Below are 23,663 nucleotides of genomic sequence, written 5' to 3'. Positions count from 1 at the left end.
GGTGGGGCGCATCTCCATGGAAACACTCAAAGAATTACAGTCTAATTAGCATTAATAGGTCCACCCACACAAGATTACATCAACAATACTGGCATTTGGGGGGAAATAACACATTCAAACTGGCACATATGGTATCTGAACAATCCCAATAAAAATTTAAAAAGAAAAAAAAAAGGTTATGTCTGAGGTCTTAAGGGATGAGTAGGATTTTCTATGGGCAAGGAAATTTGGGAGAAGAGCACACACAACAAGGAAGTGCAAGATGCATTTAGGGATTAGACTTGCACTTCTAATAAATGAAAAAGTGAATGATTTTGCTTCACTCATTCCTAAACGTGTGCACACACCTAGACACAGCGATGTACAGGCTTCATGAAATACACATCAGCTGTCGACTAATTTCCTAGCTACTCTTATGCAACTGTTGCAAAGATACCGATCAGTCATTCTAACAGCATTTATTCCTACAAAGCCTGTTTTTCTTTCAAGAGCCTCAGTGTGTAATTATTTTGATGGACTCACACTAGAGTCAGTTGCCTTTACATTCTCTTACTACTGGACTCACTTTTCATTCACCTCAAAACAACACTGTTCTCACTTACTCTGTGTGAATGCAGGAAGTTTAGTTTGGATCATTTTCCTTCTATTTTTTGGAGAAGTGCAATCTTAAGGACAAGAAACTCCTCAAACAGCACCAAAGGCACCCAGTTCTTCTCCCAGCCCCCACCATTCCAGAAATTGCCACAGACCAAGGACAGACCAGCAGAAGCAGATGGGCTGCCACTGGTCCTGGCCCACAATTTTCTGGCGTCAGAAGGCAGACTAACTGGGTCAAGGTCACCGGGAGAGAAAAGGGCTCCGATGCACATAAAAATATACCATTATGAAGCAATGTATTTTAAACAACTAAACATAGCTGCTAATAAACTACTTTTCTCAGTAGTGTTTCTCCTCCATTCCCTATAAAAATGCACTTCCTTTTTAATTTGGTCAAATTACATGCTTATTTTTGGCTATGCAGATGCAACCTTTCCTTTTTCTGCATATTTTCTCTTCAGCAAGGTACAAAGGCAATGAGATTTGGAATCATAAATGAGAATTAATCTCTTATTAATAACATGACCTTGGGAAAGTTACTTTAAGCCTTCACTTCCTCATTAGTAAATATATATACACAGATTTTAAAGATATTATATATACATATACATACACACACATATCCACACATACACACGTATCTATGAATAAACAATACTACACACACTTACTGAGAGGATTAAATGAGATAGTGCAATGGGTTGCTTCTTCTCAACTCTGAAACCACATAGATCGATCATTTGGGCATTATCATAAAGATCTATCTATACTTTGACATAGATATATTTGCCTGCAGTCTCCCTGCTGCTGTTGTTTAGCACCAAATCAACATCCAAGTGAGCTTGGATGGACACTGCCATCCTTGTTCCTGTTTGCTCAACATAATCATTGATGTCAAAACCATAGACGGTTAAGACAGTTAAACAAATATACGTCAAGTTTTTCTTTAGACCCAACCCATAACTCTGTAATTGTATCAACTCAAAAGTTAGTATTATATGATTCCCGATTAATAGAAGTACAGTATTACTTAAATAGTTCTGAGGCTGGAGAACTTACTCCTCTCCATGGCAGCCATCCATTATTTATAAATTGAACATTTCTGATTATTAGAAAATACTTCTTTTCACTGAGCCCCATAGCCTTACTCACATCAATAAATTACCCACAAGTCCTGTTATGTCCTTTGGTGCAACTTTGGCTCAATTTATGTTTCATTAGGTCATCTGGATATAGTATTTTTTTAAATTCTTTGCTAAGATTACTGATAACAATATGAGTTTATGCAAATGATCAGAAAGACAAGACTTGAAATTATGACTATGAAGAATTTTAAAAGGCTACATCATTTTATTGTATGTGTGCATGAGAGACAGACGGAGTGGGGGAGAGAGACAGAGAGAGAGAGACAGAGAGAGAGGAGAGAGAAAGAGGGAGGAAGAGAGAGGGAGAGAGAGAGAGGGAGAGAGAGAGAGAGAGAGAGATGGAGAGAGAGAGAGAGATGGAGAGAGAGGAGAGAGAGAGAGAGGGAGAGAGGGAGAGAGAGAGACAGAGAAGGAAGAGCAGGGGACCTTAATAGATAGTTGAAAGGAATCAAAACCAACAGCAAATGTCAACTCCTCAGTCTAGCCTTCTCAGACTACTCCAGAGGCCATCACGCTCTCCTCTGATTTTCTTCAGAATTTTGTACAATTTCCTACCATATGTTTATTATCGGGTACTCTAATAATCTGTTTATATTTCTGTCTCCCTCAGGAGACTGTGATGTTCTCCTGGAGAGAGGCTCTGTCTTACATTTTCTTTTGTACGTGCTGCAGGGCATCAGCAAGCCCCACGCACAGCACGCAGGGTTGGTTGAGTGAAAGCATCCGCCGTCTAGAGAGGGAGCTGTCAGTCTCGGGCGGGAGCAGCTGCCCCATCAGCAGACACACCCACCTGTTGGAAATGCCAGTGGAGGATGCACACCTGATGAAGGAGGCCGCACACCCTCTTGGCCATTTGGCCTCTGCAACGGTCAGGACTCGGACACTAACTTAGTCATCGGTTATTTCTATCCAATTCCTCCATAAAATTCTTGAGTCTGAGCCATGCCAAAAATAAAAATTGCTCCAGCAAAGGAAATATTATAAAAACTTCATTTTAAAGGAAATATTATAAAAACTTCATTTATAAAATGGGAAAACAGGCACACCTAAGCAACAAATTTTATTGCAGGAAGACCAGAAATCCCATAATGGTTTTTTTTTTTTTTTAATCTTCCTTAGCTTTGGCTATACTTGCCCTTTCATTGTGGCTTTGTTCCTTAGACCTGTTAAATCAAAGCATATTTCCATTTGTCCATGGGTCTCTTTCATGCCTTTCTAGATATGCAGTATCATTGATGAACAGGTTTCTAGCAATCAATTGTCTGAATTGAATATATATTTCTTCTTTGGCTGCTTGCAACAAAATCTCTCTGTGTTTACCAAGAAGCCTGCACTTGCTTTTTACTTTACACACTGAAGGGATTTTAAATATATACATAAACACACATGCACAAACCTCAGACACCAAATAGAATGCAAAGAAAAATAACTTAATATATCAGTATACTTCAAATATCTTCCTCTTTTATTCATGAAAAGATAATAGAACCAATGAAAGATTGTGATGAGTCACTGAAGAAAAGAGCAGTGATAATAGAAATAAAGAGCAAATTATAATAATTCTATTTCTTAAATGGAAAAAAGGTACATTTGTGCAATGAATTCTGCTATAGAAAGACCAGAGCAATCATACTAAAATTCTTTTTTCTTTTTCTTCCCAGCATGATATTCAGCTTACATTCAGAAGTTGATTACTGCTAATTGCAAAACCTCCATGCTGGTGTCACACAGACATCTGTCCTTATTATCACATTGCAGGAGGAAGACCTTCACCATGATAGTTTGAAAAGACAGGATGTGCATGAGGGGACCGTAATTCTAATGAGACAGATAAAAAGCAAAACAAAATGACCTGCATTCCTAATTTTATTCCATATCTGAAAGATTAATTTCTTAAACCATAGAGAGCCTATCCAGATGTATTATTCCTATTCTTTATGCAATGGTTTGCAGAAATAGACTTTTGAGGAAAAGTCAGCCTTATGATTGATAAGGAGGACACAACCTCTGGAGCATGTATAGTGTGCTTAAGACGTGCAAGGTTCCTAAAACGTTTTGTGTGAATAGAATTATGTTTTCTAAAGACCTGCTTTGTCATCTCAAGGGGTCATGCATCTTACAGACAGCACCAATCAGCCTTAAATTATAAGGGTGGGTATAAGGGGACAAGATTAAAATGACTAAATTAACTCTTTATCGTGAACACAAGAAGCCAGGGAGGAGCCATGTGTGTCCCTCTAGCAGTCCACAAAGTCTGAGTGTGGGAGAGATGCTCAGGTGGTGCCCCCGACTTTTAAACAATGGCACATGGGGATCGGAGTCTGCTTTTTACTGACCCCGCCGTAAGCAGAAGAGCTGCTGCTACACTGGAAGATTTGGTTAAAGCAAAGGAAATGAGAGCCTGGAAAGGAGGGAAAGAAAATTTGTTGAAGGATCTGTGTACCTCCGGGAGCTTCATCAGCTGGCTGTGTGGCCACAGACTGAGTCACTTTCTCTCTGGTCCTCTGTTCTCCACCTTTTAAAAAAAAAAAAGTTGTTTTTTTTTTTTTCACCAGGATGGTGCCCAAAGGCACCTTCCAATTCCATCAATATGTGATCATGAAATCACACCCAATATGCAATATGCTGAAAGCAAGCTCACCTCAACGTGTACCCCTCTTCTATCGCTGGTGTGGTAATGGATTGCTGAGAACTGAGTAGATGGCTAACCTTAAGTAAAATATAATTTGTTACCCAGAAATGAGACCTTTTCTCATTGTAACAAAGGAATAATGTCATTAGAAAGGGGAAAGTAAATGGATGACAGAGGCACAAAATGAAAGTGTCTGGGTGATATTGGCTGTTGAGAAAGGAGGCTCAGGAAGGGGTAAGGAAATATGGAAAGAAAACTCCATTTTCCCAAGCAGACAGCAGGAATTCCCCCCGGCCATTTGCGGAAAAACACCTTTGCTCACCCTCAGGACAGTGGCTGTCCGTGGGTCTCGTCTGGGAGCCAGCATTTTGTTGGTAATTTAGCAGCGTTTTTTCATTAGGACTTTGCCCAGAGCTTGACACATCAGCAGGAGAGCCTTCAGACCAGCTGCAATTCTGATTCTGCTCGGTGCCAAGTCTACAGGCTGAGCAGGTCACCCTCCAAGCCTCACGGCACTTCCGACGGGCAGAGCGAAAGCTGATTGAAGGGCTGTGAAGAGGAACAAAATAAACGAGTGACACCCCGCACGTGCTTGGCACTTCAGAGGCTCCTATTACCAATCACTACCAGCAAATTCAGAGTCAGCAAAATATGTGCCTCAAATAATTCCTATCTATCCTTTAAGTGACATGATGAATAAAAATACCCATATGTGATGGAGACGGTTTCCACTCACAAAGGGTCATCTTTACATAAACAGGGATTTGATTCTTGGTTTACCCTTTGGCCAAAAATAAGATGGCCCAATTTAAAAATACTTTCACCTCAAGTTTGTGTAGCCATTTTGCAGATTTTAAGAATGTTACCTCACATAACAACCCAATAAAACACAATGGGCATTGATATGTCTATGAGATAGACAAGTAAATAACAGCCAAGAAAGCTTAATCTGCTCAAGGTTACAACAGGTAGCAAAGGGCTAGGATGGGACAAAAGTCTAGATCTCACTTATTTATTTGCACTATGCTGCCCAATATTCCGGGCTAATGCCTGTCTTTCTTGTTCTCACCGGTGTGTAGAAAAGCAAAGATTAAGCATAAGAGCTTTCTTCCTGATCTGAAAATAAAGCAGCCCTTTATGCAGCAGTTTCATTCACATCAATAAATCACCATGTGCACGCAAACACACACACAATTTCATTCAGTTACAGGAAGATAATAAAGGAAATTACTTATTTTATCTAGGTTTTCATTTGATGATGTTTGTTGAAATATAAAGGTGATTTCTTACGTGACCTCGTCCTCCAGTGCCAAACAACAGGGAGTCTATTAGTGACATTTTGTAAGACATGCTCATTTGCATAAGAAACTGCTTCAGCCCAAGCAAAACTGGAAATAGAATATGTCTGCCATAGAAAGAAAGATCACAATCATCTATTCACCAGAGGGATTTAAATTTTTTAATACAACCACACAGCTAAGGTGATGGTGCAATGTTGCAGGTGTGAGAAAAATAATTCCTCTTACTTGGCAGAATTCAGAAAGAAAATAAGTAAATAATTCCATGGCAAATTGAGGGGGGCTTATCACTCCTCCCCACCAAGGAAAATAAAGTTATTATTCACGCTGAATTATGCAGTTCTCACAATGTAGCATGCAGCACAGTAGAAAGAGAGACTAAAGGGAATTGGGAAGCACAGTTTAAATCATTTTGGTACACAGCTAAAATTGTCCTGTTTTATCTTTTAAGTTATTGGGTAGGGTTCAAGATACTGTAAGTTTACAGAGTTTCTTTCTTTGATGCTCCTTCAACATAATATTTTAGTCAGAGTGTAAAACTTTGTTACATTCCTTAAGAGAATGGTCCTGGGAACATTTTCTCAGCTGTTGCTAATTTGGGCTGGTTTTGTTTTTTGTGCCACACATCACAATACATGTTGAAAAGCATCATGGAGGGATTGCAACAGAGAACCTTAAAAGCCAACAAGCCACATCAGCAGGTGCCTTAGCTTCTCAGTGGAGTCTCTAAGCAGCTCTAGGTGTACAGAAAGGACTCCGTGCGAAGTCCTTCCGGTAAGAACCAGTCTCTGCTACTGAACCGAGGAAAGAAAAGTTACATAAATGAATTCCCTTTTATTCAGCCCACACAGAGGTTGCTCAAAAATAAGTGGTGAGAAATGGCCACAGTATGCCATGCTCTTACAAAAGTAGTCCCCAAATACCTAGGTCCCTACCTGAGATTCTATAAAAGTTTCACTCACTAAGTCTTATCCCTCAGAAATTTAAATCCACCAGAGTGTTCCTATGCCAGACAAGTCCTAAAACCCAGAGGCAATAGCCTCTTTAAGAACAACAACCGGATGCAGCCCCCTTCCTCATACTGTCAACACCCCTTTCAATATGAACAAGTTAGGGTGCTCACTGCCCTGACATCCCTGAAGATGGAGAAAGAGGTTAAGTGAGAGGAAGGGGTAGCAACAGACAAGATGAGATTGAACAAAGGTCTGTGACTACTGAAACATATATCTATCAGATGCTGGGGTGTCGGAATAGCTGGAAGGAGGTGAATGCCATGGCGAAACTGTAACCTAGAACATTCTTCATTCTTTGAAATTTGCTTTATAGCTACTCATTGAATTGTGCTTTAAAAGTCTTCATCTTTCTGCATATACCCTATATTTTATAATAAGGAAAGAAATGAAACTGGAACTGTAATCCATAGCAATTTTTGAAATCACCTATATAAATGCTTTTTGAGCTGTACATAGAAAATTAACAGCTTTCTGTACGTATGTTATATTTTACAATAATGGGAAATAGCTGAAGTTGTGGAACTGTGACCCATGATGCTCTTTGAAATTTGTTCTCTACCTGTTAAATTGTACATTGAAAGTTAAAAAAAAAATAATAATAATAACTGGTGAGAGTTGAAGACTTGACTAACTTTGAAGTTTAAAGTCACTGCCTTCTGAGTTTGAAATAATGTTTGCAAAGACAGTTACTTTCCCCCTTTTCTAGAGGAAACACACAAAAAACAAAGATAATATGAATTTATAAATACATACGCTCATGAACACATCCAAAGAAACGAGAAGAGGGAATTTTTAGTAACTATGATTTATAGCTATATTTTGTCTATGAGAGTATGGTAACAGATGGGAAGAGGAAACAGGAAATTAGTGTGCCCATTCAATTTTTTTAAAAGGAGGAATGGTATTAAATCAAGAAAGTCATAATGAGTGACCCATTTAAAAAGTGCTTATCTGGATTTCTATGGGAATGTCTTCATTATGATAATATATCCTTCAGTAAGAGAAGAAAATTGGCATGAGTTAAGTGAGAACTTCAGGGGTGAGATTATTTATACTTAATGCGATGGAATATGACCCTGAAAAGCCTTCCTGCGTCTCTGCAGCCTATGCCTGACTGCATCTATTCACTTTATGACCAGGGGCTCCTGTGTAAGTGCTCACACACCAGTGGCTTGTCTATACCTGGGTATGACGGGCCTGCCACCACCAACCTGGCTGCCACAACTCTCACTGAGAAGGACGGACAAGTCACAGGGGCCAGATCCCAACTCCCTGACGGGAATCAGTCCTTAAGAAAATACCTCACTTTCTGTGGAATTGCAAAGTAAAGTGTATACATTGGAAAACCCACCTCCAGTCTCTGTTTTGCTAGAAGTTAATTGCACATTTTTAATGCCTCTGTTAATAAACTACCATTTGTTTTCACAAACCTTCCAGTTATGAGTGAAAAAGAAGTAAAAAAAAAAAGAAGAAGAAAGGCATGGAGACTGAGCTATTTCTTCTTTCCAACTCTATTTGTGATTTTTTGTAAGCCATAAAATGATTTGAGGATCCAAATAATATAAACTATAAAGGAGTAAAATGTTGGATATACATTAAGCAGCTATTGTTAAGAGTTATTCAATATGTGTCTATCTGTAAAAATAAATACATATCTTAGATCAGGTGGTTGAAAGAGAATAAGTTTGAGCAAGAGCTAAGGATGGAGAGGAAATGGGCCCTGTTTTGGAGTGTCCCACAGGAAAGAAGGAATCCCAGGACCACAGTCCAACGAGCAAAAGGTTCAAGGTGGAAAGTTTCCATATATGCAGCAGGCGAACCCATCTCTCACCTCTGCCTCTCCGTGCCACCCCCTCTCTTTTACGAGAAGCTTAAATGCCATCTTTCTTCTCCCACAGCCAAGAAGAACCAAGATGAGGTAGAGAAAAGGACACTAAGACAAAAAGCATGGAGTTGGTGTGTGGTGGGAGAAATGGGAAATGGCAAAGAAAAAAATGTGTCTTTCCATTGGCCCAAGAGGGAATAGAACTTCTATACATTAACTGAACAAAGGCTTCCTAGAAGCAGAGCTCACTCCTCTTGCAGAGAAGATTAAACCTTCATTTTAGAAGCCATTAAGGAGAAACACAGGATCCAACAAATTTAGCATTATAAACCACAGTTGCTTTTGGTTCCCTCCTCCCTGTCCTCTACAACACATCCCTAGCTTCACTGAGCTGCTTACAGCAGGAGGAGGGGTTAACAGCTGACATGGCTAGACTAGCCCACAGAAAGCAAAGTTTATATCACAGCCTCCAATGCCTCTGCCTTCCCCTCTCGGAATTACTCATGCAAATAACTTTTAGTTTGTCACCTTTATGTTAAAGCTTTGGCCCTCTCCTTGTCCATGGGGGGGATGTAGCAGTGGCTTTACTCCCCATTCACATCTTTCTCGGGGGCTCCTCTGGATGCAGCTCTAGCCTCGAGCCCAAGCGTCCAAGAAGAAAGCTCCTGCATGACCAGGCATTTGAGTCTCCCAAAGGCAATCGTCAGGTTACTGGTTACGTGTTCTCCGATAGCAGTGTCAATACTGCACAGGATGAGCAGATTCCCTTGTGTATTTAATCACCAGAGTGTTCGTGGGAAACACCACTGGGTGAAAGAAGAGGATTTACAACAGTACAAAGAAATGCCCCTCTAAATGATCTCTAGGAATTCACCATCCACAGAGACTTCTAACATCAGGCAGGCAGAGGCTAACCACGGTGCCATGGAGACTGATGCATATTCCATTACAGGGGTCCTCTTTAAAATAAGAGTGTAAAATTAGATACAAACATGAAAATTTAATAGCATTAAAAGATATAACAAATTACAAACTTGAAAACTCTGAAGAGCATTTCAAATATCATCAAATTCAGAAATATAACATACTAGTTTATTAAATAACTGCCTAAGTTGCTGCTATAATTTTTTTTCTTACCTTTTCTGCCTGCATACTCTTTGATCACCTCCTCATGTAAAATTTTTAGTAGTATGAACCAGTCTTTCCTTGTGCATGGTTGAACAAAATTTGTTTTTTAGTTCATTTTTGGAATGCATAAAACATGTGACTTCATTATAGATGTGCTTACCGCTGGTAGTATCCCAACAGGTCTGTGCCCTGCAAACCCAGGAATTCTAATGCATTCTGAAAATTTGCATGATTCCCATCAAAAACAACTTTAATTATGTTGCATTTATAATTCTGTATACTACATTATCAAGCATATTCCTGACAAGATAGAATCTCCATTTTGGCCAGGCATCCAAGTGAACTGGTTCCCTAACTTAAAATTTTACACATCTGGTGACTGAAAGAATTTTGCACAGACTAGTTTCTGGTTCCATCATTTACAACTTTATTTCTTCTCCACCAGCTCTGGACACCAGATGGCATGTTCACCTCCCAACGCAACTCTGGCCCTGCACTCCCCTCCCATGACACTAAGTCAGCATGGTGGTTAGAGTGTTTCTAGAAACCATCCCTACCCTGAGATGACTAGCAATATACTGCAAGCTACATCCACATGCCCACTAGACCCAAACTAAACATATCCCCAACTTAACTTCTCCTCAGCTAAACCCCAGCAATGCCCTCAGGCCATACAAGGCCCCCACCCCAGGACAGAAGGGACCCTGGCATGGAAAGAGGTGGTAGTATTACCTGATTGCAGTTAGAACTTCTTATATTTGCAAGTTTCACAAAAACATGACTATGGGAACTCATCGCTAGGACACTTCCTAGGGCCTGGAAAGTGACCCCTGTGAGTGAGGGACCTTGAAGCTCAAACTTCATTAGCATCAAGGTCATCAGCCTCTGCAGGCAGGAGAACCCCAACTCAGACCCTCAGTGTCTAGGAAGTGAGAGAAGGACAGTTCCTCGTGGATGGTATCTACAAGGAAGATTTACCAAAGGACATGATCTTCAGCTGGGCTTGAAGGACAGAAAGCATTAACAGGTAGCCAAGGACGTGGCTGTAGCCAAGGTTTGGAGTCAGAACTAAATAGAAAATATTTAAGATGCAGTAGTAAGAGGACAAGGAATCAAAATGAAATCTTGCAAAAATTGGGAAAATAACATTTTCATGGTCAAGGTCTAACACTTTCTTATGGGTTGCCCATAGAAGTCAATTCCTATGTCAGTTCATTTCTATGATTCATCTGAACCCATGAAACTCATTCCACAGTAGTTGTGTGCCCTATCACAGAGTGTAAAGTGGCTGCCAGAAGACAGATGACAGCAGCTGGTTCTGTGGGGCAGTCGTATACACAGTACAGGGATGTGGGCTGCCATCACATCATCCTGGCAAACAGGACTTCTCCTTGTCCTAACCCTGTGCCCAATGAGCAAGTCATTTCTTTGTGCCAGTCCCAGGACTACCTCCCTGAGTGACACCAAGCAGCTGATTTTACTTCATGTGCTGAAGATCCCCTTTCCTTGGATCCTCCATCCATGTGAGGATGGGCTGACCTCTGTCCTCCACTGGGCTGGGGGCATCTCATCAACGAGGGAGTCCATTGACCTTACCTCCCAGGTCTTGCTCTCTGGAGTGAGGAGGGAGGACTCCTCCAGATAATTTCTCCAATTAACAGCAAACTTTTACAGGAGGCAGACACTGGGCATGGTGCTTTATATATGTAATTTCTCTGAATCTTCACAACTCTAAAAGTTAGATATTATAATGATCCCCATTTTACATAACGACAGTGCTAGACCAGGTCACAGAGGCTGGAGCATGTTCAAAAACTGGCATAATGAAACCCTCACGTGCTCCACATGTGACACAGGACCCGAGGCAGACTCACTGCTTGGACCCGAGGACTGAGTTGGGGCCCCCCACAGAAGGAGGCTGAGAAAAACTGCTGTTGGACACTGGCCTGCTCCTGGTGACCAGGACGTGAACCAAGCCTCCCATCAGTGACTCGGTCTGTGCCATCCTCAGTGTCACCTCGTGGAAGAGAACCAAAATGGCATCCCAAGATGTAGAAGTCCCGGGGATTCAGGAGAGGCAAATCTGAAATTACTAGGTGGCAAGAGGTCAGCACAGAGGAAGAGAAAAAAAGCCCAAAACTTCCTACTCAAAATTAGCTCATAAATCAAAATCCTAGAACAAATGAAGAAATTTAAGTATAAGAAATTTAGCCAACAGCATCAACAATTGGACCATTAATTGACGCAAGAGGTCATAAATTTTATGGAATAATCTAAAACTATAAAATAAATATGTTTAGAATTTTTCTTTAAATAGAACAAGAACTATTAAAAAAAAACAGGCAGAAGTAAAGCAAGAACATCACATAAATAGCCAATTAGGAATTCTGGAAATGAAAAACATGCATGTAAAAGAAAACAGTACATGAGGTGGGATATTGACAGAACACAAAGAGAGAATCACTAAGTTGGAAGAGAGTCCTAAGGAATCCAACAAGACTGCACTGCGGAGACATGAAGAGCAGAAGATGAAGTGCAGAACCTTCTCTAGTTCTTCGTGGGAGCATTTGGGTTGTTTTGTTCTCCTCAACTTGCGTGACAACTCCACTTTATTTCTCCACGTTACCACCTCTGCAGCTTGTGGATTTGTCCCTGCTAAACCCACTTCTGATCCTTGAGGAACTGGAGAGCGGAGAGGAGGAAAGAGGCAACCTTGGCCTGGGTGACAAGGCACAGTCCAGAAATGATAAACCTGAGTGAGCAGCTCCCCGTGTCATCTCTCTCCTCTGGTCCAGGGTGCTGGGAGCCTCTGGCACGTTGTCGGAATATCGATGTTCGGAGACTGCCACCCGGCCACCTAGCCGCCCTGCCACAGGCCATGGCCACTGCGTTTCATGTGGCAGCCTGGTCTCCCAGGGAGGACCGTGGAGCGGTCAGCCATCCTGGCCCTAGCTCCGACACACACCTTGGGCAAGGAGACCTCGGCAAGTCAGTCTGTCTCTGAGATGCCTGTCCTGCTCTGTAAAATGAGCAGGTGGACCAACTCATCCTCACAATCTCTCCTATTGCCTCACAGTCACAAAATAGCATGCACTGACCTATCCCGTGGCCGTGGTGTCCCTTGGTTAGTCTCAGCATGCTCACCTGATGTGTCGATGGCGATACCGTTCTCATGAGAGAAAGTACCTGCCCAGAACGGAGCAGGTGCACACTAAAATGGCAGGTTTTACTACTGACAGTCATGTGTTAATGAAAAAGAGAATTAAAATTTGCTTTGAAGAGCTGTGGCAGAGGTCTCTCTATCAATTTTGAAAGAAGAGAAACTTTAGAATGTCCAGGAACTCTGAAATTGACAACAGGACACCCCGAGAAAAAACTTGGGATGGGAAAGCAGGGCCAGCCCCACCGGGGCCGAGAAGAGGTGGGGCAGGTGTCTCCACCTGGTTCAGGCTCCACCTGAGGACTCTGAACTAGAGCCTTGGAGTCACCCTAAGTGTGTGTGTTGGCGGAGGCGGGGATGAGAGGGAAGCGATGTGTCCTACAGCATCGAGATTTATGCATCCCAGAGACCAGGTTTTTGTATTCTGTCTGTCCATTCATCAATCTATTGTATCTGTATTTCCATCTGTGTGTGTGTATACATAGATATAATATATACTTATAGATTATGTATATCCACATACATAATATATACTCATGTATTATATCTAATAATAAATATATATCAATATAAACATTGTAAAATTCTCACACTGTCTTAGAAAAGTTCCAAGTTCTCAGTGTTTTCAACTCCATTCTCTCCCACCTCTGTCCTGGCTGATTACTTTGGCAGCAATGGATGGGCACAAGCAAAGTGAATTTGCCCAGCTGTGTCAGGAAGAAAATAATTTATACCTACAGAGCAACTCCTTTCCCTCCTAACTCTCCCCACAACCCCATCTCCTACTAAAAACACTAACAACACAAGCATGTATAAAACCTCATGCCTTACTTTGGTAAAAATAGAACAGGCTTCCCAATGATTATCCATAATATATTTTCTTGGGTTGGTGATTTATTTATTGTGTTAGGAATATGTTTTAAAAGTTAAAATAAATACAGTTTTTGCAACACTCTCTTTGTTACTCTCACAAAAAATAGGACTGTTTCCGTGTGGACAACAAAACGGGAACTGGGGGTCATCTCATTTTATTTGCCAGCCTAAAAAAAAATGATGTCCATGTGAGATGTCACACGTTTCAGGCTAGGATGTTTTGAACCTTGTGCATCAGATTTTACATATTCAGATTAGAAATGAAGTATCTTATAAATAGCTGGCAAGAAAGCCAGTGTTCTTGGATGTTTGGTGAGCTGCTGTCTGCCTTCTGCTCTCTCAATGTGCAAGGAGAGGGAAAGTAGATATTTCTTTACCATCCACTACGGCATTTTCTGAAATCTAGGGTGCAACATTTTCTTTTTCAAATTTTCATGTTCCTAAATTCAGGAAGCATCTTTATAATCAATCTGCGGATTTAAAGTCTTTTGTCTGCTTCCCCCCACCTCCTTGTAAATTAATAAATAGATTGAATGTCATACAATCTATGTGTGATGGTTAGGTTCATGTGTCAATCTGGCCAGGTGATGGCACCCAGGTGTCTGGTCAAGCAAGCACTGGCCTAACCATTACTGCAAGGACATGTGTGGCTGGTTAATAAACCAGAAAGCTGGTCTATTAAATCATCAGTCACTTGACTGCATCTGTGACTGATGACATCAACAAAGGGTGTCTTCCGCAATGAAAGAATTCAATCAGTTGGATTTAATCTAATCAGTTCAAGACTTTTAAGGGAAAGAAGAGAGAACCTTCACTTTTTCTCTGGCTATCCATCATCTCCTGGGGAGTTTGTCGAAAACCTTCATTGGAGTTGCCATTTCGCTGCCCTCCCTACAGAATTTGGACCCGTGCAACCCACAGTTGCATGAGACTCTTTTATAAAATCTCTTATTTACAGATATCTTCTGTTGGTTCTGTTTCCCTAGAGAACCCTAACTAATACACTATGGTATCTTAGAATGTAGAAAATATAAAAAATGCCACCACAGTCCTCTGACCATTTCCTGTGAGTGTAGTTTAGGCTTTCCTGGTTGGGAAACAAACGATAGCATCACACCACATTCCAGGCACTAAGAAGAGGGAGCAACATCTGTTCAATCATATGGCTCATTTCTGTTTGGTGCAAACTGTTTTCCAAAAGCAGCTGCCTTTAGTCAACTATTTTTCCTAAAATCAACAAACCCCATAAAAGCCACCCCCACCGAAAGGCTCATTTATCTCCTGCTGTTGCTCCTGGAAATCCCAGTGTGCATTAATCGACTTCATTAACTGAATAATCACAGAAAGGAAGTGTCTATAACTCATACCCCGATTTGGTGGGAAGAGGTTATTGTTTAACACTGTAGATCTCAGTCTTCCTTTCCTCACTGCAGAAGGAAGCGAAGTACATTTGCGGCTTGTGAATCCAGCTTTGGCAAGCTCTTCTAGGAGGAACTGCTTCAAGTTTGAAAACATACCTGCCCTCTGCAAGCATTGTGCTTTAGAGAAACAAATAGTTGATGGATGTGTACCCAATTGCTCTGATAAATAATTATCAAATAGATGGAAATGTAGTTACCCTAGGTGTATGTAGCAAAATGTCACAAATTTTTTGAAAGATCATGTCCAATTTCAATGTTTATAGGATAATCTAAGGAAATAAAAAATGCTCAACTAAGCTCTCCGATTAAAAGTTGGTAAGCCCTGGGCGGATACTGTCAGGGGCAGGGGTGGAGATGGGGGTAGAAATTGAAAGCCTAATGTATTCCAGGGCCCCAGGGAGCAGGGCTCCTCATTCCCAGTAAAGGTTGAAAATCCTGAGAGAGGGATTGCCACGTTGAGTCACCACAAGAGAAACCTCCTCCTCCAGGACAGGGCATGGGGCACTTAGGAGACATCAGCAAGGGAAAGAAAGGCACAGAGAAGAGACATGGAAAACTGGTCAGCATCTCTGCTGCCCCCACCAACTGCCCATTCTCGTCCAAATCCTAGCCAGAGCTGGAGTGATGGTGTTTGGGAGGTATCCAGTGGCCCCGTGACCTGCCATCTTTGGGCAGAGACCCAGGGACAAGAGTGCCCTCCTTCCTCTCCACCGGGGCCAGGCTCTGCAGCCTTCCACCCACAGGGGCAATGGAAGTGAGTGAAGGGGCATTCTCCTTCCAGAGAATGGGTGCATCAACACAGCCAGATCACTGGCCACATGTGCTCTTCCATTGGACAATGCTGACTGCTGAAGGTGCACATTCCATATTCGCCAGGAATGAACACCCTTTGCTGAGCCAGTGCTATTTCCTGCTCAGTTCTCTAAAACCAGACGCTTGGGCACAGGGAGATTAATCAACATTACCAGCATCAAAACTGCTTGTCACAGTCACTGTTGGTGGCTTTAGCCTTGGCTTAATAAATGCTTTCAGACACCCAAGTTTACCCAAGGGATAGGGATTTTTTTTTCTACAGCCTTTAATCCACAAGAAAAAATGACATTAATCATGAGTCAAAGATGAATAAAAAGTAACATTTTCTCTTTTATATAAATATATTTAATTTCAACCACCTCCTCTTACAGTTAGAAAAGGGAAGGTAAATCTCTATTCCACAAATTAGCAAATAAATACTGGATAAATCAATTCAAAATAAATAAGAGTCTCATTGTGATCTGTTAAAGAATAAAGACAATGAGCTGGAAAGACAGACAAGAAGCAAGAGGAGAGAGAGATTACAATGAGAAGGTAAGTAGGAATACAGTGCAGAACTAGGAATCAAAACAAATACAAAGAAAACAAGTGGGGGAGGAGGAGACCCTGATAGAGGGAAGGAGAAGGAAGGAAGGCGTAATGGACTTGGGATGGGAAGACAAATCTGTTCCAGATAAAGACACGCAGAGCACCCAAAGGCAGAGGACAGTAAGTAGAGAGAGCAACGAAAGCACAGAAGAATTAGATCATTAATGCCAAAAATTTCTACTTGTCACCACAGAGCCAGTTGTTCATTTGCACGATAAACGTTAAGCGTTTTTCAATTTCACTGTTTGGGAAAAGAAATAGTTTTGGGACTTGAATCATTTACTTGTACACTCAAGAAATATTAACTTAATTCTCACGGGTGAGGCATTGCTCCAGCCACTGGAGTGAACAAAACAATGCCCAGGCCTCGTGCAGCTTATTTTCTGGGATAGGCGAATTTTAATCCTTGTGAAGTGCAGTAAGGTAGTGATGGTATTATGTTTGGCAGCCCCACCAAATCCAGCGCGGAAAGAGCAGCTCCCAAAAGTAAATGATGCATATTCTGTGTGTAGAGTCGAGGAGAGGGAAGTTGCACATCAAAGCAGCAGATGGATATCAACTAAGGCTGGCAACAGGTGCCATGTTGTAGAAATAGACAGATAGATAAAAGGTCTGAAAGATTATATTTTATCCAGATAATTTTATTACTGTGAGGCATAAACAGAATTTTTTTTAATTGTATTTTGAAATAAATTCAAACTTACAGGAACACTTGCAAAGACAATACAAACCCCATACACAGAACTCCAGCATAACCCGACCCCCTCCCCCAATACTCCAATCCACGAACTTTAACATCCTGTCACACCACCGTTTCTTTCTTTCCCTCCCTCCCTCCCTCCCTATCATCCATCATCTATTGCTCTGTCTTCTGAACATATGAGAGCAAGCTGCACACATCCTTGAACAAACAATATAATTCACATATACATTTCCCATGAACAAGAACATTCTTTTATGCAATCCCAATAAATGCAGCTAAGAAGTTTAAGAAATTCAACATTGATACAAAGCTTACATTCTGTATTTCCTTTTTTTTCTTTCTTTTGTCCCAACTGTGTCCCTTTGAGCCTCCTCTCCTCCATCCTCAGGTCCCATCCAGGATCATCCTTGGCATTTAATTGTCATTATCTATTTAGACTGTCTTTTTGTTTGTTTGTTTTCAATTGTGGAAACATACATACAGCATAAATCTTCCAATTCCAACCCCTCCCTAGCACTCCATTAGTGGGATTAATCACATTTAGAATGTTGCAATCACCTTCCCACCATCCATTACTAGAAATTTCCCTTCACCCCAAACAGAAACCCTGCACTCATTTCTTAACTCCCCATTGCCCCTTCCCCCACTTCTTGTAACCCATACTCTACTTTTCATCTCTATGATCATATTCTCTGACACTTTCTTTGTGTTTACCATGGGGCTTAAATTTAACCTCTCAAATCTATAACAATCTTGTTTCTCTTTGATACCAACTTAACTTCAATAGGATGCATAAACTATCTTCCTATTCTTCTCCATTCCCCCACCTTTATGTAGTTCTTGTCAAAAATTACATATTTTACATTGAGTCTAAAACCACTGATTCATCATTACACTTTATGTATTTTAGATCCTGTGGGAAGTAAACAGTGGAGTTACAAATCAAAAATACAGTAGTATTGGTATTTATATTTACCATGAGATCTTTACTGGAAATCTTTATTTCTTCCTGTGGTTTCAATTAATTGTTTAGTGTGCCTTTCTTTCAGCCTGCTCAATTCTCTTTAGCATTTCTTAAAGGACTCATCTACTGGTGATGAATTCCCTCAGCTTTTGATTATCTGGGAATGTTTTCATCTCCCCCTCATTTTTACTCTCCAGTTGTTTGTGAATTTTCTAAGTCTCTGATGGTTATTGACTTCTATTTGTATTCCATTGTGGTTGGAGAATGTGCTTTGAATAAATTCAATTTTTTTTAAATTTATTAAGGCTTGTTTTATGTCGCAGCATATGGTCTATTCTGGAGAAAGATCCATGATCACTATATAAGAATGTGTGTCCTGGTGATTTGGGATGTAATGCTCTATATATGTCTGTTAAATTTCTTTATATCTCTCTCTCCTTTCTTTGTTTCTCTGTTGATAGGGTTCCCTTTAGTATCTGAAGTAGGGCAGGTCTTTGATTAGCAAAATCTCTCAGCGTTTGTTTGTCTGTGAAAAATTTAGGCTCTCCCTCAAATTTGAAGGAGAGCTTTGCTGGATAAAATATTCTTGGTTGGAAATTTTTCTCTCTCAGAATTTTAAATATGTCACGCCACTGCCTTCTCGCCTCCATGGTGGCTGCTGAGAAGTCACTACTTAGTCTTATGTTGTTTCCTTTGTATGTGGTGAATTGCTTTTCTCTTGCTGCTTTCAGAACTTGCTCCTTCTCTTCAGTATTGGACAGTATGATCAGAATATGTCTTGGAGTGGGTTTATTTGGATTTATTCTATTTGGAGTTCGCTGGGCATTTATGCTTTGTGTATTTATATTGTGTAGAAGGTTTGGGAAGTTTTCCCCAACAATTTCTTTGAATACTCTTTCTAGACCTTTACCCTTCTCTTCCCCTTCTGGGATGCCAATGATTCTTAAATTTGGATGTTGTATTTTATCTGTCATATCCCTGAGATCCATTTCGATTTTTTCAATTTTTTCCCCATTCTTTCTTTTGTTCTTTCATTTTCGGTTCTGTGGTCCTCAAGGACGCTGAGTCATTGTTCAACTTCCTCTAATCTGGTATTATGAGTATCCAGAGTCTTTTTAATTTGGCCAACAGTTTCTTTTATTTCCATAAGATCTTCTGTTTTTTTTATTTACTCTTGCAATTTCTTCTTTATGCTCTTCTAGGGTCTTCTTTATGTCCTTTATATCCTGTGCCATGCTCTTCTTCATGTCCTTTATATCCTGTGCCATGCTCTCATTGTTTGACTTTAGTTCTTTGATTAATTGTGCCAAGTACTGTGTCTCTTCTGATCTTTTGATTTGGGTGTTTGGGTTTGGGTTATCCATATCATCTGGTTTTTTCATATGCTTTAAGATTTTCTGTTGTTTTTGGCCTCTTGGCATTTGCTTTACTGGATATGGTTCTTTCTAGATATAAAAAGTACCAATCTCTAATTTGTCAGATCTACAGTTTGGTGGTGTACACTTTCTCTGACTAACCAGCAGATGGTGTCCGTGAGTCACCTATTCCCCTCAAGTCAGTTCTCCCCAACTTTGTCTTTGTGGTGTGTGGGGGTCTGATTCTTGTGGGGCTCAACTGGTGCACTAAGTTTGGGTGTGTTGTTGGTGCTGTCTGCCCTGAATGTGGGGTGTGTGCCTGGGTGGTTAGGGAGGCAGGGCAGCTTTAATAATCAAACCTCCCAGGTATTCCTGGAGATTTAAGGCTGTTGCAAGAATCTAAGCCTTCATTTCAGTCTTTCCACAGATTGTCTCTGCCGCTGACCCACAAGTCCTTGGTATTAGTGTAGGGTCCCTGGGATTTCCAAGCGGGGACCCCTTCCCAGCTGTGCTCTTCCAGAACCTCTGCTGAGGGAAGGCTGTGCCACGTCACAAGTGCATGCCGGCCCTCCAGGGAAGCCCTGGGCTGCCGAGCCACACAGGGGCGTTCCCAGCCTGCTTTAAAGACGGTTGAATGGGGCGTGTTAATTTCCCCCTTTTTGCACAGCTCTGCCTTCCCAGCTCCGGGACAATTCAGCTATAGGTGCACTAAGGACCACTGTCCACGGCCGATATTGTGGCAAGTGTGCGGTGCTGTGGGAAGTACTATCTGTCACACTGGGTTTCTTGGCGCAGCTCTGGGCTATAGCTCCGGCCCTGGGCAGGAGCGTTCCCAGCCCATTGGGGAGATGGCAGCAAGGGGCATGGTTTCTTTCTCCTTTTGGTTCCCCTCTGCCCCCCTGGCCCTGAGACAATCAGCAGCAGGCTATCCTCCACACCAGACACTGAGACATTGGTAAAGACTGCTCCTGCCGTGCTTCACTGCATGGTTCTCACCGTTGTAACCACAGCCACTCCCAGGTTTTTTTTTTTTTTAAAGAACTAGTCCATCTCCAAACACCAACCCATGTTTTCCCCACACTGCAGTGTGGCCACCAGACTTTCAGCCAGCTCACTCACTCATTTCAGAGCGCAGACTCCCAGTTTCACCAAATGAAACTAAATCCCAGTCCTTGCAGATTTAGCAGAATTTGTCTGGCTGGTGCATCACTGGAACTGGTGTTATAGGTCACTTTTTGGCTTTTATCTAGTATTTTTCCAGAGGTGTTTTTTTTGCCCTGTCTCACCTAGCCACCATCTTAGGTTCTCCCCAGAAACAGAATTTTAACCCAGATCTATGCATACTCAATGGGGGAGTAAAACTTAGTTGTTCAGGAGGGCCAAATAATCTTAGATATTACAATGGTTTATGGGACATCAAAGGTCCCGGGTACATAAACAGATATACAGAATAACTTTGGTAGTAAAATTTTATGGAAGGGGGAGGCTCAGGCAATCATACATATATCTGAAAAAATTCCTTACCAGACTTCCAGGCTGGACAAAACGGTACAGACTTACCTTATCCTGCTCCTTCCTACAACCATAAACCCTGGAAATAACTCAAGAGGCAGTCAAAGGAGTACTCTAAGAGGTGGAAAGAGAAGGTGGACCGGTTGGGATCCCAGGAGTGGAGGAGAAAACGCAATGACAAGATTCCTTAAAACCTCTCACCCATCAGCTATAGGTACCCCAGGCTGGGAACCTCCTGACTGCCAACCTAGCAACAGAAGGGAGTGTAGCCAGGCTAGTTCCTCCCCTAGATGGAAAGCAAGTCTCACCAACAACACCAGGGAACCCTGCAGCACCAGAAAAAGAAATTGAGCTGGAGGTTCCCACTGACAATACGTGGCCAAGGGCGTCCTCTCGCCCCACCAGCCTGAACCTAGGGACTCCAGATGGCACCAGCAGCACAGCAGGCATCCCGGGACAGGACGTGCTTTCCTTCCTCTCCGGGCCTGAGACTCCCGTCTCCAACCTGGAGATTCCAGGTGACTTGGCAGCACGGGCTGGGTCGACTCCAGAAGCCCCTCTGTCCACATGGGCCTCCGAATCCCTCCCCCCACCTAGAGACCCCAGGCAGCCTGGCAGCTTCGGCTGCAGCCATCCCACCACAAGAACCTGGACGTGCTCTCCATCCCAGTGGGCTGGGAATCCCTTTGCCCACCTGGGGCCACCAGGTGGCCTGGCCCAGGGATGCTCATTTCACCCTCTCACGTGGCACCAGCAGGTATCAGTGGAGCCTGTGCAGTATCAGACTACACAAGTGCACCAAGATAGCACCCAGGGGCTCAGAACACTATATTGTCATTGGAACTACAGTCCACAAAAATAGGCTAGACCTGCATGCTGAGCCCAAATAGGGTGACAGTCGGCTAAAATAGAAGAGTCAGTAGGACCGAGAGTTTCCTTCCATAATAACCAAAACGTCCAGAATGCAATCAGAATTCTCCCTTCATACCAAGAACAAAAGGAAACCACAACTCACACGAGAAAAGACAATCAACTGGCACAGAGCTCAAGATGAACCCGATGTTGAAGTCATCGGACAAGGGTTTCAAAGCAGCCATCGTAAGTTTGCATCAATAAGCATCTCCACATTCTTCTGAAACAAAAGAAAACAAAGAAAACCTCAGCAAAGATATACAAGTTATACAAAGGAATAAAACGGAAATTATATACTTGAAAGATACAGTAAACAAAATAAAACAAACTTGTTGTATGGGCTCAGTAGTAGAGTGGAGAGGACAGAGAATAGAATCCGTGAATTTGAGTATAGATAAATAGGAATTAACCTGAACAACAGACAGAAAAATGCTCCAGGGACAAGAACAGAAGATCCAACATCATATCAGATTCCCAGAAGGCAAGGACAAAGAGAGTGGAGTTGAAAGGGAACCTGAGGGAATAATGGCTGAAAACTTTCCAAATTTGGAGAAAGACATAAATCTACAGATTTAAGAAACTAAAAGAACTGTAAACAGGATAAATCCAGGTAAGTCCACTCCAAGGAACATCATAATTAAACTTCTGAGTGAAGACAAAGAAACCCATCTTGAAGTCAACAGAGAGAAACAACCTGTAAGCTATAGAGGAACACAAATTTGAATGACAGATTTTCCATCTGAAACCATGGAGGCAAGGGGAGGTGGCACAGCATTTTTTGTGTTGAAAGAAAAGAAATGTTAATAACAAATTCTATAGCTGATAAAAATTGTCCTTCACCAATGAAGAGAGAATAAAGACATGCTCAAAGGAAGGAAAACTAAGAGTATTTGTCATTTTACAGACTTACCCTTGGAGAATGACTTTTTCAAACAGAAAGGAAATTATAAAGAAGGTATCTGGAGTATCAAAAAAGAAAAAATGACAATGAAAAGAGCAGAAATACAGCTATGTGCAATATGCTATTCTTCTTAGGAGTTTTCTAAATCTTATTTGATAATTGAAACAAAAATTGTAACACTTTCTGAAACTCAAGATAATGGTATTTTTTAAATGGGGATGGTAAAGGGACCTAAATGGAAGTAAGATTTCCACACTGTACCCAAAGTAGTAAAACATCATTACCTATAGACTATAATAAGCCACATAGGTATATTGTGATAATAAGAGCAACTACTGAGAAAACTAGACAAAGCAAGACGTTCAAAAATATATAAATATATCAAAAGCAAATGCTAAAATATGTTCAAGTAGCCCGTGGGAAACATGAAAAGAGAACCAGAGGAACAAGAAACAGAGGAAACAAAAAGAACATAAATAATGAAACAGCTGACTTAAGCCCTAACTTATCGATAAACATGTACGTGGTCTAAATACACCAATTCAAAATTAGAGATTGGCAAAGTGGATAAAAAATAAATAAAGCAGAAAATATAATGCTGTCCTTTAAAAGGGGGCAGGGAGAGATGCGGAGCTGCCCCTTAGGAGGATGATAATGAAAAAAATGTTGAAAAACACTGATCAAATCCAATCTTTGCTCTAACCTCTACCTTGTATTACATTGCTGAAGTCAACCTGATTATGCCTTTTGAGATCTACAATTGGTATATCGACAACAGTTCAGGCTATGACTTCAACAGCCTGTAATCTGCCACATCAATTGG

The 23,663-nt window shown here is 41.4% G+C and overlaps 1 long non-coding RNA gene across 1 annotated transcript; it reads right to left on the bottom strand.

The window, feature by feature from the left end:
• Positions 1-4,215: 4,215 nt before the first annotated feature.
• Positions 4,216-22,146, bottom strand: LOC119516856. Its single transcript, XR_005213384.1, has 3 exons — positions 22,043-22,146; positions 4,697-4,923; positions 4,216-4,257 (listed from the first exon to the last, which is right to left on the bottom strand). It is a non-coding gene; the product is annotated as an uncharacterized LOC119516856 (long non-coding RNA).
• Positions 22,147-23,663: the final 1,517 nt, after the last annotated feature.

This window comes from Choloepus didactylus, chromosome 20 (genome assembly GCF_015220235.1).
Source record: "Choloepus didactylus isolate mChoDid1 chromosome 20, mChoDid1.pri, whole genome shotgun sequence".
Lineage (NCBI taxonomy): Eukaryota > Metazoa > Chordata > Mammalia > Pilosa > Megalonychidae > Choloepus > Choloepus didactylus.
This window is presented reverse-complemented; position numbering and strand designations above follow the sequence as displayed.